We start from the raw sequence: 16,023 nt of genomic DNA, 5'->3' as shown, positions 1-16,023 counted from the left end.
TTACCGCTGCTCCCATCGGTAGGCGCCGCTGTCTTCGCCATGCGCGTCAGCTGCACGGCTCCGAGGGGATGGCCGAGGAGGAGCCGCCGCCGCCAACGCTACCCCCGCTCCCGCTCCCGCTCCCGCGCCCGCTCGCTGCCTGCTGCTGGCGCTGCTCTGGCCGCTGCTCCTCGCCTGAGCTGCCGGCGCGAGCCCAGGCGCGCGCCATCCCCGGCTCCCACCTTGTCCCCATGGCAACCCCGGGCCCAAGGATGCTCAGAGAGAGAGCGCGAGCGAGAGAGCGAGGGGGGAGAGAGGGAGAGGGAGAGGGCGGGGAGCGCAGGGGACACGGAGGCAGAGAGAGGCCCGAGACCCACAGAGACACAGAGATACACAGAGACAGAGAGACACAGAGATACTCAGAGATATGTTGAAACAGAGAGAGGCAGCGACAGAGAGGAGAGAAAAGAGGGGAGTAGAGGAGGACATAGAGACAGACGAGGAGAAGCCCAGAGACACACAGAGATATGCAGAGACACAAAAAAGGCACAGAGAGACACAGAAAGAGACAGAGGGGAATGGGAAGGGGACTCAAAGGCAGGGAGATACCCTGAGGCCCAGAGACTCTCAGAGACACCCAGAGACAACCAGAGATAGAGACAGAAAGAAAAGGGAGAGGGGAGAGGGCAGAGAGCACAGAGGACACAGAAGCAGGGAGAGAGACAAAGAGATGCCCAGAGGCAGAGACACACAGAGATACACAGAGACACACAGAAACATGTATACACGGGGACGGAGAGAGACGGGTGGGAAGCAGATGGGGACTCAAAAGCAGGGAGAGGCCCTAAGACCCAGAGACTCAGAGAAACACCAGAAACACAGAGACAAGGAGGAATGGGAGATGTCGGGGGTACAGGGGACATGGAGGCAGGAAGAGACTAACAGAGACAGAGAGATGCCAGAGGCACACAGAAACATATAGATACCCACACAGCAAGGTTGGGGGGTGAGGGAGAGAGGTGGGGAGCAGCAAATGGGGCATGAAAGCAGAGAGAGACACCCAGAGACAAAGAGATAAGGAGAAGAGGTCCATGGAGAGAGAGAGATGAAAAGCCAGAAAGACAGCCACAGAGAAGACACACAGACAGGAGATATGGATAGTCATGTATATATATGTGTGTGTATGTGTGTGTGTATATGTATATATGAGATAGTATATATGCACATATATGTATATGTATATATATGTATATGTATATATATATGTACACGTATATATATGACAGAGAAATAGGGAGACAGAGAGATGGAAGGACAAGAGAAATAGGTATACAAGCATCAGAGATAGGAGAAAAAGCCACACTCGGAGAGAGAGGGGTAAAGAGGCAAGACGGAGTTGGAGAGAGACAGAGAAAGACAGGCACAGAGAGATAGATGCAGAGATAAGAGAGACATGCTGAATCAGAGAGATATGAAGAAACAGCCACTGAGAGAGAGAAGGAAAGACACTGAGACCAAAAGATACAGAGACTGAAACAGAGACAGAGAAAAGGGCATAGAGAGACAGAAACATGATTAGTGAGATGCAGATGGAAACAGTGAAAGAGACATAGGGATTCTGAGAGAGAACCTAAGAAACAGAAAGAAAGAAATATGCAAAGAGAGACACAGACAAGAAAGAAAAACGACAAAAAGAAATCCAAAGACAGTGAGAGACAGATAGAAAGCAAAGAGGGAGACTTAGAGACCCAAAGTGATGCAGAGAAACACAGAGATACAGAGAGAGACATAAAGAGACTGAAAGAGACAAGGAAGGAAAAACCTAAGGAGACAGATACTGTGAGGAGACAGAAAGACATGGGAAGAAGCTTTCTGGTAGACAGAGATCCACAGGAGATACAAGACAGAGACAGCAAGAGATAAATGGAGAGTTGAAAGTAGAGAATGACACTTGGGAAAAGGGACGGGGCAGGACAAAGAGACAGAGCCTAGGGAAGGCAGAAAGGGGCAGGCAGGGGCGAGAGCAGAGACCAGGAGAGTGACAAGTGGGGCTAAGGGAGCACCAAGCGGGAGAGGGCAGGTTCAGGAACAAGAACAGCGGGAAAGAGGGAGAAGGGAGACTGGAGGCAGCACCTGGTCCCTGAGCACCTCCCCTGTGCCACGCACAGTAAGGCTGAGGAGGAAGAGGAAGGCAAGGGGGACTGAGGGGGAAGGGACCCTGGGCCAGAGGAAGGTCTGCGCTGGGTCTGGGGAGGGTACGTGGCTCCCTCCCCCTGCCGGCAGGGGCGCGGCAGTGCAGGGAGGAGGATGGGGCTGCGAGTGGTACCCACACCCGGAGGGGGGTTTGGGGGAGGGAGAAAGGAGGAGAAGGAGGCCACGGGTACGCGCCGCGCGGTCTTGGCTCAGCAGCTGCAGCCGCCCAACGCTTTGTTACCCACACCGCTGCCCCACGCGGACTCAGTGGGCACACGGGACCCTCGAGACATGTGCATGAGAGAAACATGAGAATCACCAACTGCCCACGTGTACAGAGAAGGCTCCCGGACCTACACTGCAAGTGCGTAACAGAAATAAATACTGGAAACACCTACCCCGCAGGCGTACAAAGTAAGTACACGGGACCAAGCGGTGGGCATAACAGACTCAGAACTACCCACTACCCGCTGTACGCAACAGCCTCTTGGGACCCACACTGTGCGCTCTGCACAAATGAATGCAAGAAGCAGTTACCCTACCCCGTGTGCACACAAAATAGGTACAGCGCATGCATAACACAGAACCAGCTAGTACCCCTGTACGGAGCAGGCCCCCAGGCCCTACCCTGTGTGCGCACAACACAAATAAATAAGGAACCGCCTGCACCACCAAACTGAGCACACAGCACCAACGGGGCATGGACGTGAGGGTCCTGGAACCACACACCAAGCAGCTTCCCGGAACTCATGCTGTGTGCACAACACAAATGAATGCAGCGATGGCCGTGCCCATAAAGTAGGCTCACGGACCTGTGACCTCCCTAGTGAGAACACCTAGGAGAAAGTTCTGGAGACTCACAGAGTGCATATAACACAAGTAAATATTTTGCATACAAAAGCACGTGGGTCCCAGTAGTAAGGAGGAAACTAAAAAAGGTGCCTGTGATGACAACACAGGATCCGCGCACCCCAGAAGGAGCAGGAAGGAGCGGGGGACCCTGAGATGAGTATTCCTGACAGGCTCCTGCGCGCCCCCTTGTGTACGTGCAACTGAGGAACTGCAGACACCTGGATGCCACTAGAAGGCCAGCTCTCAGCAAGGGTAGGGGCCAGGATGTGCCTTCATCTGCCTCACCCCCAGCACCTAAAAGGACCAGCACACGGTGGGGGCCCAACCTTCTAAGGAATGGCCAAATACACAATAATTATGTGTAGGACGAGCATGCACTAAGCACAGGAGTGCCAATGTTAAGGCTCCAGAAACGTTGATCTGATACACGAAGTCCATGTCAGACGCCTACCAGTCAATATGTTGGGAGGCAGTGGTCTGATGCCTACGTATGATAGGTATTTCTTAATTACCCAGAATACCCACATTAAGCAGAACCTGATGTCCCTCGCACACTTACCATAGGCAAATCCAGTAGGCGACTCAAGCAAGCCTAGGGTGAGGGATCCACCCGCCTTCGGCCATGACCCCATGAGGACATATGCAGCTTGCATACACATGCCAGGCACACGCAGAGACATACGCCCCACAGCCGGCACAGCACAGGGAAGACGCACGTGCTCTCTCTGCTCCTCAGAGCCCCTGTTCCAGAAGTACTGACGTCCTCTGACAAGTGCGAGTGCTTGCAGGTCTGGGTAAGGGCCATCTCTGGGTATATGTGCGCACACTTGTACCTCTACCTGAGAGAATGAACTTGTGAGTGAACTTGTGTGTGAGTGCTTAGCTCTCATACCCTCCTCGTCCTGCCTGTTCACATTTCAGAAACGTGTGTAAAGTAACAGTACCTGGTGAATACTAAGTGCAGTATACTGTAAGCATGAATACTCTTAATCGTGTGTGTATGCGCTAGAACGTACCTCCAGACAGATGTACACGCTCACTAATGCAAAATGTCTTTTCCTGCATCTGTGGCCACCTATCTGTGTGTGTGTGTACATCTTTGTGTCTGGGTCACAAGTCTTGGGTCTCCCTTACAACCACCAAGGATAAAAGGGGTAGCAGAAGGGAAACAGAGGCACACAGAGGTAGAAGGAAGGAAACCAGAAGGAGAAGGGAAGTGGTGCAGGAAGAAGGGGAAAAAGAGAACTAGAACCTGAATAGGACCTCAGGAAGGAAGGGAGGAGGCCCTGGGGACAGAAGCAAACGGGGAGAGCCTGCGTGAGGGAGGAGGAGCATGAGGGCGGGAGGAGAATGGGCGGGAGGGGAGGGAAGGGAGGCAGGGAGAAGGAAATAGGGAGGTGAGTGGGGACTAACTGGAGAATAGTGAGGACACAGGATGAGAGTGTCAGGAAGAGAGAAAGGGGGGACTGGGGAGGGGAGAAAGAAGATGAGAAATGGAGGGAGTGAGGCAAAGGAAAGAAATAAGAGAAGCAGAGATTTTTCTGGTCTGTATGAAATTTAGAGGTTCCCCCAAGGGCGCCCCATGGGAAGGTGTTTGAGGTGGAGGTCAGGGGGACGGAGGGGAATGACAGGAAGCAGAAGAGAGAAGGGAGGAAAATCGTAATGTAGCTCCCCGGGATGGGGCTGCCAGCTGCCTCCAGCATCCTAAAAGGGGCTCTGAGAGACAGGCCCCTGAGGCATAGAGAGAGAGGGACACAGAGCAGGCCCAAGTGTAGAGACTTCTGAAGTGGGGAGGGTCCTGGAGGAGGCAGGAGGAGGAGCTAAGAGACTGACCAACTCTGGGAGGTGAGGGCTCAAGGGTACAAAGATTTCCAAAGGCCAGAAGGCAGCTGAGATGGGCAGGATTAGGGGACCAAGGACCAGATGGAGGGAAGAAGTTCAGAAAGGGGCAGAGGGGCGAGGGCCTGCTGACTGGAAATGGCAAATGGAGGAGCAGCTGGAGGCAACAGGAAGGCCATGGGCATCCTGCAGATGGGCCCTGCCTTATGCACATCCCAGGACAGAAGCACTTCCGGGTTGGCTCTCCCAGAGCATTCCATCCAGTTCCGTTTAAGAAACGTCCACCGAGGGCTACTATGTGCTGGAACTATGCTGCAAGCTGAAGACACAGGTGATCGAGACACGACTGCCCTCACAAAGAGCCTCGTCTGGGGGAGAACAGACAATAAATACACAGTCACTGAGACACACGGCGACACAGACGAAAGACCAAAACACAGTGAAAGAGGCTGGGCACAGATTACATACTGTAGGATTCCATTTATAAGAAATTCTAGGCAAAGCAAACCTTTAGTGACGGAAAAGCAGATCAGTGGTTGGGAGTGGGAGGGGACTGCGGCAAAGGGCCAAGGAGGGAATTTTGGGGGGAATGGAAGTGTTTTGAATTATGTCGTGGTGGTGGTTACATGACCGTGTGTGTGTGTGTGTGTGAGACAGAGAAACTTAAAATTGCTTCTGTACTCTTAAAATTGGTGAATGTTCTTGTATTTAAATCATACTGCAATAAAGCTCACCAAAAATAAATAAATAAGCAATTACAAGTCAGAACATTAACATTTGAGATAGGGAAAGTGCAGGGCTCTGTAGGAGCCAAAAGGAGGAAGAAGGGCAGTGAAGGAGTGCTTCTGGGGTGAGGTGACGCCTGAGATAAGAGCTGGAGGATGGGGCCGGGGTGAGGCATTTCCATGGAGGACTTTCACATGGTCTAGAACTGAGGAAAGTTCAGTAAGTACTGTACACAGAATGCAAGGCAAGACTATCAAGAAATGAGCGTAGAGAAAATCAAGGTCCAAAATGCAAACCCCATGACTATCGGGAACGCCATGTTGAATAAGCCCCACCTGCACACCCGAAGGCCCATGAGAGGGAAACAGCAAGACTGGACTGGGAATTGCTAATCTGCCCCTGTCCCCACCACGGAAAGGGCTTCCTTCCCCTGCCCTTCCAGAACTTCTTCCCTGCTCCCCTCACGTGAGGACATCCCTCCCCACTAGGAAACAGCCTCTGCAATAGGCAACACCCAAGTCCCTGCACACAGCCCACATCTACCCGCCCAGCTAGCTGGCCCTAGCAAATCTCTCCCACCTGGATTCTGTGTGGGCACTGCCCCCTGGTGGCTGGAGCGATGCATTACCGAGGACGAAAGGACAGTCCCAAGGCCAGGCCTAGTCTGGGTCTCCCCGGAGCTCAGTCCAAGCCACTCCCATCGCTGTCTCCACTTCCAGAAGATCTCCTCCTTGCTAAATCCAACGTCCTATCTGACTTTCCTTCTCTGCAGCACATGGCCACAACCATCTTTTAAAAATCCTCTACGTGGAGCGCCTGATTCATAAATTTCTCAATAAACCACTGGATCTCAGGAAGAGAAGAGAAGAGATGAGAAGAGAAGAGAAAGAAAAAGAAAATCCTCTTGGCATCTAAGAAAGCTCACTTCCTTGGTTCTCCCCCTTGGTCTCTGTGGGTCTCCCAGGGTGAATCATCCCCACCTACAAACTGCCTTCTCCATGCTGGTAACCCCCAAGCCAAATTAAGTCTCTGACTTATCCCTTTCTCCTAAGCTTCAGACCCAGATATCTAGCTACCTCCTGGAGTCCCAAAGGCACCTCAAAACTGACACATCCAACCTGAACAGGCCACCTTTCCTACCATGCTCCCCAGACCTGGGTTCCCTCTCCCCACAGTGGCAACTCCATCTGACCAGGTGTTCGAGTCAGAAAAACAACACCAGCCTTGACAGCCTCTTCCTCACATTCACATCTAAGTCAGGCTCAAAATCCCATCCAGTTCATTTACCTCCTTAATATTAAGATGGCCATATGAAAATTGCCAATCATCAACTGGCTTTTTCTTATAAAACATAATTTCATAGAATTCAACCTAATATTTCTCAAATCCATCTTCTCGTCTCTTCCCTGCTGGCAGTGTCCTAGTTCAGGCCTACACGCCTCCTGTTCACCTGTTGTACCTGCTTCCTACTGGGCTCCTGGTCCCTTTCTAATCCATCCTCCACACTGGGCACTGGGGTGATTTTTCTTCAACATGGCTCTGATCAAGTCACCTCGACTTCAAACTCCGTTAACAACAGGATGAAAGCCAAAACACCTTAGCCAATTTTTCAGGCGCTTTGCGATATCTAGGACCCCTCCTCAAAAGTAACTCAAAAGTTACTGCCCCTTTGTACCCTGTACTCCAACCACACCAGATCAATATCACTTCCTTGAATCTGTCTCCTCTTATCTCCTGGCCTTGGCACATGCCGTTCCCTATAACTGGAATATCCTTCCCACTCTTTTCCCCCTGGCTAACTTCTATTCAACTTTAAGAACCAGCTCACATATCCTAGGCTATCATAAATCTCCAGTTTACACATTGGTGTATTCAATGCACACAGCTGAAGTGCCTGTATAAGTATGACCTCCATGGGAGGTGTTGGGGATGCAGAGGGGGAGAGGGTACAATTGCTGTCCTCAAGAGCTCATGGTCCAGTAGGAGAGACAAACACATCAATAAATCAAAACAACACAGTGTGTTGGGACACAAAACCAGCCTGGGGAAATTTTCTTGAGTTTTAAAGGGGATATAGTTCTCCCAAAGTTGGAGGAGCATAAAACTCAGAGAGGAAAGCAAGAACAAAAGCATGCACGTGAGGAAGAGCAAATCATGTGCAGACAGGCAGTGGGTTTGCTAAAGCATAAGCTGTGAGAGAAAGACGCTGCTAGAGAGGCTGGATAGGGCCCAGTCATTAAGCATCTTTTGATGTCAGAGACGATGGTGGGGGTTGCATCAAGGGCAGCTTTGCGTTTTCAAGAAGATGCATTTGAGCAGGCAAGAAATCAGGAAGGTGTTGCAATAGCTTAAACAAGAGGTGCTAAAGGCTGGTATGATGATGTAGGTATCAGAAGCACAGAGGAGGTGACAGGTTGGAAAAAACTTGAGGTGAGTCGAGTCAGCCAGCTTTAGGTTTGGATATGAGGGGGAAAAAGATGATGGCCACACATCTCACCTGGATGCCTGGGTAGACAGATGGAGGTGCCATCTATTGAGCTGGGAGATATGAGAAGGAGGCATGGAACTTATTCAATGAAGTTCTTCTGAAACCTCTTGAGGTGTCCAGGGGACACGCCCTGGGTCTAGCCGTCTGTGTTGGTTCTGCAGTCAATATTAGGATATATTTGTATGTAGTATCGTGGAGACAGATCTGGGCTGAAGATTTTGGCATCATCAGCACACAGGTAATAGTTAGAATCAGGAGAGTAGACAACGTCCTTTGGGAAGGACACGTAGAATGAGGAGAGCCATGGACCAAGGAAGGGGCCCAGGGGAGGAGCCATATTTCAAAGGTTGGCAGAGGAAGAGGAGTCCCAACACAGACCAGAGAAGGAGCTGCCAGGCAGGAAGGAGACCCACAAGTGCTATGTCACTGAGCTGTGGTAGGCAGCCTCAAAAATGCCCCCAGCGACTCCACCTCCTGGTACCCATGCCCAGGTGTGATCCCCTCCCTGTGCGTGTGGGTTGGACCTAGTGAACAGAATATGGCAGAAGTGATGGGATGTCATGCCTGAGATTAGGTTATAAAAAGACGTGCGGGCATGTCTCTTTTTCCCCTTCTCTCCTGTGTCTGTCCGTCTGTCTCTCTCGTGCGCCCTTTCTCTCCCTCCCTCCCTCTCTCTCTCAAATTTCTCATCCCAAGAAAACCTATGCCATGCTATCCCCACACACATATAACCAGGGCCTTCAGAAGAGACCACACCCCTCAGCTGATGGATTCCTGACCTGCAGAAACTATAAGATATTAAATGTTTGTTGTTCTGAGATGCTAAGTTCTGAGTTGATTTGTTATGCAGAAGCCAAGGGAGGAAAGATTTTTTTAAGAGAAAGATACCGGTCAATGGAGTTAAAAACTGCAGATAAAGACTAAAAAATGTCCTTGGATTTGACAAAAGGTCATTAGCAAGCTCTGTTCCAATGGTTTCAGTGAGTTGAGTCTCCAATGGGAGATGAAGGCAGGGGCTGGTGAGCAGGAGTGCTCTGTGGACATCCGTTGTGTCTGCCTGCCCAGCATCCATTGCCCCATGTCTATGACAGCTCCCTGGTTTTTCCCCGAGTAACCACCCATGGCCTACCGGACACGATTCCATGAGACTGTCCATCAGGGTGCCCAGCTGTCCACAGGCCAAGCGGAGGCCACATGACTCCAGCTGCACCAATCAGAAGCTCTCCCTGGAATTTAAATCATGAGCTTATGTGACAGGAGGCCGGAACCTGGTTAGAGCTGATTCATGCGGCAGCCAAGATCCTGAGGAAACTGCCATTCCTTCCTGCTGTCTCCATCCCTGCCACTGCCCGGTTCTTCCGTCTCTCCTTCCATTGTTGTGCCATCCTCATTTCCTTCTAATAGATTCCTTGCCTGCTTAAGTTAGCAAGAGTCAGTCTCTGTTGCTCGCAGCCAAAGAACCCTAAGTCATACTTGTTTTTTCAAGAATTTTGGATGGGATGAGGAGAACAAAGGACAGGCACAGAGTAGAGGGAGGTAGAAGTGTTTTGTTAGTTTTTAAGGTGGTAGAAATTTGGATAATTTATAGGCTAAGAAGGAGAAGAGAAAAGAAGGAAATGACAGTCAAAACAGAGACAGGAAGAATAATGAAATCTGGGAGTCATGCTGGGATAGGTGACATATGGGTGGGGAGGTTGGACTAAAACAGAACCTGGAAAAGTGAAGCAAATCTGGGTGTGGATACCTGTAGGATTGAATTGGAAGCTGAAGAAAATCATAACTGCTTAGCCTTAGCTTTACTTGTTGAGACTGAAAGGGTAGGGTTAGGGAATACTCGTGGGAGAATGGTGACTGAGAAAGGAGGCTGGCCAAGAAGCTGGAGTGAGCACCATTTTGCCACCATTCTTCCCTGAGCCGATGTCAACCTCCTGGGGATAGATATGTTGACAGATGAGGCAGAAGGTCAGGGGTGGAAGGGAATCAAGAGTGTGCTGGTCATTTTCCATTTGCCCTTCCAGGTCCACCCCCTTTCCTTCTCTACCCATATGAATAGCATCATCCGGGCTCCTTTGCTCTCTGACTTCTAAGTGGATCCTCCATAGGAAGTACCAGCAGGACATTAGAAGGTGGAAGAAGAAAGCGCCGTTCAAGATATTTCTTCTCCTACTCCAAGCTCGGTGTCAGCACCATGGTTCTGGCAGCAGATGTAACCTCCACAACTCCAGTGCCACTCAGGTATGTTCCACGACCCTCGCTGGGCTCCGGTATCACCGTCATTTCCTTTCCTTACCCCTGCAGACCTAAGGGTGGTCACAGCTTCCTGAGTATGAATCCCGCTGCCTTCACCTCCCATGTTGGCTCCCTCAACCCTGCCCACATCTCTACAAATAGTCCCTTCATTAAATTATCTTCAAGATCCCAGCTGTGATACCCTCTGTTCCCTGCTGAGAGCCTGGCTATTAGAGAGCTAGTGAGAGAGATTAGATGGTCCAGTGTGAGGCTCTGGCTGGGCAGAGAAGGGAGAGAAGCCAGGAGGGGTCGGCTGACTGGCAGACAACAAAGGGATCAAGGGATGGAGCTCTCCCTGAGTTGACACTACGGGTGCAATGGCGAGAGCTGGCCAGGTCTGGAAGGTGGGTGCTGGAATCGGAGTGTAGGATACTGGTTTTTGAACATGGAAGACAGTGCTGGATTGTAATTCAAACTAAGGCTTTTAAATTTGGGACCCAGAGAGTCCTGTGTTAGAATCCTGGCTCTGCCACTTTACTAAATGTTTCACCCAGGGAAGTGACTTCACCTGAGTATGAATCTCCCCTTTAAAATGAGGATACTAATACCCACCTTGCAGGTTCTGTGAGGGGTAAACACATGTAACCCATTTGGCACAGTGCCTTGCATTTGGTATAAGCGTTCACTATGTGTGCTGCATTTCCAGGTAATGACTAAGTGCAAGGTGTGATGATGGGAGTGAATGGCTGGAGTAGGAGAAAGGTCAGCAGAAATGAGGTGGAAAGAGTCTGAGAGGCCAGATCATTGGAAAGATGGACCATCACGGGAAGGTTAAGTATCTCAGCGGGATGGAAGGGGCTGCGGCCTGTGAGGAGGTGCTAGAGTCTTTAGGAATAAGTGACCAGGGAGTCAACAGATGTCAGTGAGGAAATGGGACACACGGTGGCGGAACCTGAGGATACAAGGCTCAAAGAAGCTAGGGCTCTGTGAAGCCAGATTAGAGTCAAGGTTTGCCTCAACTGAGTTCCCACAGCCCTTTGTATGTCCTTTTGAGATACGCTCTAGGGATCTTGTCCACCACTACGGCAGAGCTTGTCAAGGGAAGGGTTGGGTCTGGCCCATCCAGTAGTGGCTGAACAGAAGTTTACCTTGGTAAATGATTGTTGAATGACTTGGGGGAGCGGGAAAGAGAACAGTACTGGGTGACATTTAGTAAAATGACAGAGCCAGGATTCTAACACAGGATTCTCTGGGTCTCAAATTAAAAAGCCCTGGTTTGAACCACAATCCAGTACTGTTTTCTGTGTTTGAAATCCAGTATCCTGCGCTCTGCCTCCAGCACCTGCCTTCCAGGCCTAGCAGGCCCTCACTGCCATTACACCCGTAGTGTCAGCCCAGAGAGAGGTCCCCTCCCTTGATTCCTCTGTTTCTGCCAGTCAGCCAGACCCCTCTCGGCTTCTCTCCTTTCCCTGCCCAACCAGAGCCTCATATTGGACCACTTTATTTACCATTTGTTTTGTTGCACTGTAAAGAGAATAGCTCTGCATTCTCTTTATTTTTAATAATCTGTTTAAAAAACAAAACAAAACCTCTTATTTAATTTAAAAAATGCTTTCCACGCTTTTACACATGCTATTCCACCTATCTAGAATATCTTTGCCCATTCTATCCACCCAAAGATCTCAAGAATGAGCAGAAATTATCAGGAAGAAGAAAAATAAACCACAATGCTATACTACCACATATCTGTCCAATCAGCAACACTAGGTATTGGCAAGGATGTGAAACAAAGAGAACTCTCGTTCAGTACTGGTGGGAGAGTAAGTTGGTATAAACACTTTAGAAAAACAGTTTATCAGTATAGTAGACTGAAAAATGTCCCCCAAAAGGTATTCATGGCTTAATCCCTGGAATCTGTGATTGTTATCATATGTGGCAAAAAGACTTTGCAGATGTGATTAAAGAATTTTAAGATGAGGTTATCCTGGATTATTTGGATGGGCCCCAAATGCAATCGCATGTGTCCTTTAAGAGAGAGGAAAAGGAATTTGCCACAGACAGAAGAGAAAATGTGACCACAGAAGCTGAGATTGGAATGATGCAGCCACAAACCTAGGGATGCTGGCAGCCACCAGAAGTTGGAAGAAGCAAGGAACAAATTCTTCCCTAGGGCCTCCAAAATGAGTATGGGCCTGCCGACACTTTGATTTTGGCTTAGTGAAACTGACTTTAGACTTCTGGCCTCCAGGACTACAAGAGAATACATTTCTGTTGTGTTAAACCACCAAGTTTGTGGTAATTTGTCACAGCATTCCTAGGAAACTAATATGGGCAATATCGACTGAACCGGAACACACACGTACGCATGTCCAGCAATTCCACTTCCAGGTATATCCCAACAGAAATGCAAGCCTTTGTTCACCAAGAAACATGCACAAGAACGTTCAGGGCAGCATTAGTCATAACAGTCCCAAAATGGAAACAACTCAAATGTCTGTCAACAATGCAATGCATGGACGACTTGTGGGATGTTCATAAAAATGAGTGAACTACAAATAAACACATGGAGGAACCTCGCACAACACTGAGCAAAAGAAACCAGACACAACACAAAACATACTATATGATTCCATTTATGTCAAGAGCAAAAAGAAATAAAATCAATATCACCGAGTGACATAAAACTAGAAAGTTAAAGAAAAGCAAGGACTTATTACTGTCAAAGCTAGACTGGTGTTCCTACCTAGGTAAAGAAGGGGATAGCTACCAGGAAGGAGCTCACGACAGAAAGGCGGGGTGAGGGACTTCTGGGGTGCCGGTAATGTAGTCTTTAATGTGGGAAGCACAGGTTTTTTATGATGACTTATTAACTGTACATTTATGTTTTATGCACTTTTCTGAATGTTGTATTTCACAGTTAAAATGTATCTCAGTGGTGATGGTGGTGGTGGCATCGATTTTTAATAGAAGGAACTGGGAGCTTCCCAGTCCTTGAAGCCTCCCTGGATCCCTCCACCCAGTGTCCTCCGGGCTCCCCCAGCTTCTGCTGCTTGTTCAGTCACTGACCACCCCGGGCTGTGACCCGCGGCGTTCCAGACTGGCTCGCCCACCCAAACTGGAGCCAGCACCCAGGCAAGTCCTCTCCGGGTCCCCAGCAGAGGCCAACCCGGGGCCCCACCCTTGGGAGGCCTCAGGGAACCTGGGCCACCTCGCACTTCCACCTTCTGTTGTAATCGTCGGGCCCGTGTCTGTCTGCCGGCATGTGGCAGCAGATGACTGCTGACCAAATGAAAGGGTGGCTGACTCTCCATTGCCACTTACCTTTGACTCTGTCCATCTGTCCCTCTACATCCCATTCAGGAATGTTCTCTGAGGTTCTCGCGAGGGTGGTTCTCTGCCTGGAATGCCCTGTCATTTTGTGGAACTCCTACTCATCCTTCGAGAGCCACCTGCAGGCTCCTCTCTGTGAAACCAGAGCCCGCCTTCCTCTGAGATTCCACAGGCCCCTATTTCCCTTGGCCGCAGCCTGTCCAGGCCTCGCCCCACAGAATCCCTCCCGATTTAGGAAACTCTTTGATCTCCCCGGATTGTCCTCGAGGCCTGAGTCGGACCCACTTCTGGGCCTCAGGAGCCTGTTGGTCACCCCCGGCGTCAGGTGCGGGGTTTCACGAGCCCAGGCCGGCTCCACCGCCCGCGCGCTCAGCGAGGCTCTGGAGGCGCGACACGTTGCCTCACGGTTCCCGCCATCGCGGCCTGCCGGCACGCACTGCGCCTGCGCGCGCTCCCGGGGCCTCGAGGCCAGGATGCCTTACTTCCGGTACACAGGTGACAGAGTAAGAGACAGACACAGGATCCCAGGCAGAGAAGGGTGGGGCCGCAAAAACCCAAAGAAAGGGGCGAGGCGAAGCAGGGGGCAGGGCCTGTAGGCGGGGCCTAACGAATGGGGCGGGGCTGAGGCAGGCGATGGGGTTTGTAGCGTGGAACTCGAGCGGAGGAACGGGCCGAATCGTGTCCAGTAAGGGCGTAAGGGCGCTCGCTGTTCAGCAGAGGTGAAGAGACAGGCATCACGGGTCTGAGGCGGATCCTGAAATTTAGCCCCGCGGAGGCCAGGACAAGCGGCAGGTCCCACCCTTAAGCACAGTAAGACCCAAGTAGCGAGCCTCAAATCTCAGGTCATGAAAAGCAAGCCTGCTCCCCTGCAAGCCTACTCAAGGGAAGGAGAAATGGTGCAGAAGCCACCATTTCCCTCCCCAACCAGTCCACTAGAAGAGAGCTGCTCTCCACCTCAAGTGCTGCTGCTTTATCCCTCAGGCGAGTCACTTTCCCTCTCTGAGTTCATTTCCTGTCAAAAGGGGGTAAAATCCCTACTTTGCAGGGGGCTAAGTATTAAATAGATCTTAAGTAGGTGCCCAGTAGACCTTAGCTCCCTCCCAGAGAGGGTACAGGGACAGCCTATGGTTACACAGAAACTAGCTGACCCAAGCCTCGACTCCTGGACAGGACTCAACTCCTAGACTTGCCACTTTATCCCTGTACATCAACAGGTAAAGGCGCAGCACAGGTTCCCAGGTGTGGGCAGGTGTACCTACCCCTTACCTTAGGAAAAGGCCCACAGTTGGAAATCCCTGCCCACTCCACCCCCAGGTCCCCAGCCCTGGTTCCCCTCCCCCTCAGGAAGGAAAACCCCGGGTATTGTGTAAGAAACTTGAGTTCCTTAGCCCATAAACAAGGGGTGGAGAAAGAGCAGGAGGCCGCAACCTCCCACAGCCACAGGGCAGCAGGAAGAAGAAAAACAGAGATCCAGATTTGAGAAAGTAACTATCCAGAAGGCACGAAGGGTAGGGAGCCACATGGAGATGGGTTCTAGCAAAGCCCAGCTGCTGATCTGTAGTTTCCAAACCTCTGGGTTCTGTCAGCCTTACAGACAGCTGACCCACCTCACTGAACTAGTTAAAAACATTGGCACTCTCAAGGAACAAAGCATGTGTGAATGGGCTGGGAGTGTTTATGACTCCGAGGCAGTACTTCCTCTTGACAGATGAAGAAACTGAGACCCAGAGAGGAGGGCAAGCCTGTGGTAGCAGCTGGCAGATGATTTAGCATCCCACCCACCCTCCAGCCTGACACTACACCCAAGCTCTCATCAGCTCCTTCCTCTGGCCCATTAAGAAAGAGTCCTAGAGAGCCTTGATGCCCATCTGTGCCCCTTCTAGAGCAGTTTTATTGGTGCCATTTGTAAAAGGCATTTCTCATCAGCCCCCAAGCCTTTGCCTTCCCTTTCTGAGAAGGCAGTTGGCTTCTGGTCCTGGCCCCATGGGCATCGGCATACTTGACCAGTCTGATGCTGCTGCGACACACGTGACAACTTTGCGTGCAGGTCCTTGTGCAAGTCCACGTCCAGCTTTGGGGAGCAGGAGAGGGTAAAGGGCCAGGTCTGTGTGTGGAAGCTGGGCAGAGCCCTGGCTGGCTGTAGAGATGTGTGGGCAAGGTGATCAGGCCCCATGTGTGCCCCGGCTCCAGTGCCCAGTGTGGCTGAAGCCCAGGGTTTGGAGCGGTAAAATCAGAGATCCTGAGAAAGAAGCCCTTAGGCCAAAGAAGTGTATGGAGCAGGCCAGGGCAGGAGCCCAGGGGAGATTACCTTGGGCGCAGTGTGTACACACAGCCCAGGGTCGGGATACAATGTGCAGGGGGCCTTTGGTGAGTGTGTGGCTATGTCT

This window comes from Pteropus alecto, unplaced genomic scaffold (assembly GCF_000325575.1).
Source record: "Pteropus alecto unplaced genomic scaffold, ASM32557v1 scaffold920, whole genome shotgun sequence".
NCBI classification, from domain to species: domain Eukaryota; kingdom Metazoa; phylum Chordata; class Mammalia; order Chiroptera; family Pteropodidae; genus Pteropus; species Pteropus alecto.
This window is presented reverse-complemented; position numbering follows the sequence as displayed.